This window comes from Propithecus coquereli, unplaced genomic scaffold (genome assembly GCF_000956105.1).
Source record: "Propithecus coquereli isolate 6110/MARCELLA unplaced genomic scaffold, Pcoq_1.0 Scaffold105, whole genome shotgun sequence".
NCBI classification, from domain to species: domain Eukaryota; kingdom Metazoa; phylum Chordata; class Mammalia; order Primates; family Indriidae; genus Propithecus; species Propithecus coquereli.
The window spans coordinates 2,609,736-2,611,871 of NW_012134414.1; the positions used below are offsets into that span (position 1 = coordinate 2,609,736).

General features: G+C 37.9%; 1 protein-coding gene across 2 annotated transcripts in view; it reads right to left on the reverse strand.

Annotated features, from left to right (window-relative positions):
- The window catches only part of BBX (bobby sox homolog (Drosophila)), a 176,627-nt gene that overhangs the window by 127,631 nt on the left and 46,860 nt on the right, over positions 1 to 2,136 (reverse strand). The window lies entirely within an intron of this gene.

Consider the following 2,136-nt stretch of genomic DNA (forward strand, 5'->3'; position numbering starts at 1 on the left):
AAATCTAATCAGCTAAGTCTAATACATAACATCAGAGTCAAACTCAGGTATACTGATATACATGTAAGTGTGTACATAAGAATGTATATGAATATAATCCTAATTTGGATCCATTTAATAATTCCTAAGGAAGTAATATATATATATGTCAAACAAATAAGAAGTAAAAAGTTATCTGTTCTCCATTTCCACACTTCATGAGTCAGAACAAGAATGTAGAAAGGCTTGGACTTGGCAGTCAGGCATGGCTATGAATTTTGACCACTACTAGTTATCTAACCTGAGGGCCTCCGTTCATCTATCTATGAAAGTAGGCTAGTACCTACTTCATGGGATTGGGAGAATGAAAACATTGTAAATGTGGGAAAACCTCTTGTAGAGTGCCTCACATATGCTGCCTTAAATATTTACTTTTAAAAATGCATACGTCCTTACTTCTTCAAACCCTTTGGCACCACTTCAACCCAAAAGATGATTACAGTGGCTTCTAAATGATAATCCCCATTCCAAACTAATCTCTATCACATTTATTTACTATCGTGCTTTGAGCTTTTCACTCCCTGAATTCAAACCATTCAATAACCATTTACTTAGATTGGTATTTCACATCTTTTCTGTGTCCCCCTCCTGCCTCACTCCCCACCCACATGCTCAAAACCTTGCTCCAAACTTCCTTTCTCTTTTACCGCATCCCAGAAGACTTATTGAAGGCCCAGCTTCCTGCATATGAGGGCGTTTTAGCCTCTACCATTTGCCCAGAGAGTCCTTACCTAAAATGACCTTTTTCCCTTCTTCTCCATGCACATCACATATGATCTTAGGCAAAATAACATCTCCTGCCTCTAAATTTCTCAATTCTCTACAGCATGAGCCATAAAGTGCCTTGTCACCCTTTTCTATTACTGTCTCAATTGATAATTTCAAATCTGTGACTCTCTTACCTCTACTACTGACACATCCACATCATCATCATCAGTAGTTTCTTAATTGCAGACGAGTCTTAAACATAAAGTGCCCATTGATGATCATAGATTTAAATCCTTGAGTTAAAATTGTCTATTGTTTATCCTTTCCACAGCTGTAACCTCTGAATGTGGGAGAGGGGGTGGGGAAGGGTAGACGTTCCTTATTAGCCTTTGAAGTCCCCACAAAAGGATAAAGGAAGAAAAGGGAGAACACAATCCCATCATGATTTCACCAACCTTACCAACTACAAAGAATAAAAGAGCCAGAACTTCTAGAGGAAAATTGTCTTGGAAGTCATTTAAATGCAAATAATTTCAAACAAATCAACAGAAGTCTCTGGTACATTTTTTAAAGTTTGAAAGAAAAAGGAACATACTCGAATCAATCCTTGATTAAGCCCCAATAAGAGCAGAAAAAAGGCCGTCTCGATGAGTTTTAATCCCAAAAGAACAGCTGACTGCACGACTCCATTCAGTGAAAATCAGGCCCATTTCTGCCTTGGCAAGGAGATCTAGAAATTCTGTGAAGAGTTCCAGAGCGCCACCTTCCCTAGGTCCACCGGGGTTCTTAGCAGCTAGCAAGTTACTAAGTGATGAAAATGCAAACCTCGTGTTTCCTGGGCAGCTCTAGGCTCACAGAAGTAACATGGCTATCTATCTAGTTATAATAAACACACATCTGTAGGTGGTATGTAAAGGTTAAGTAATAGCAAATAACTACAAATGTATAAAAACAGCAGCCAACAGTCTTCTAAGCTCAAAACAGACCTTAACCTAAGGGCAATGATGCCATCATTCAAATGAGACACTGTGATTGGCCAACCCAGGGAAAGGCAGTAAAGTTTTCACTGGCTGAGCGCCAAAGAAATGTACAGATTCTGAGTAAGATTTGGTGGGAGAAAACAGTTTGGCATGTACACAGTAGAAAACCGTATTTAGTGATCTTTAACAGCATAATGATATTTAGGTGAGCTTCCTAGAAGGGTCCCAATTCCTCAAAATAAATACCAATATTCAAGTGTAGCTGCTCTTTCTGTTCTATTGTTTTTTCAAAAAACACTGATTTATTTTTCAGATTTAATATAACCTAGTCAGCCTTTTAGAAGTGTGGATTTTACAGCTAAGATAATGAATGGTAATATACTAGGAAATTAACTTCAGAAAAATTTAT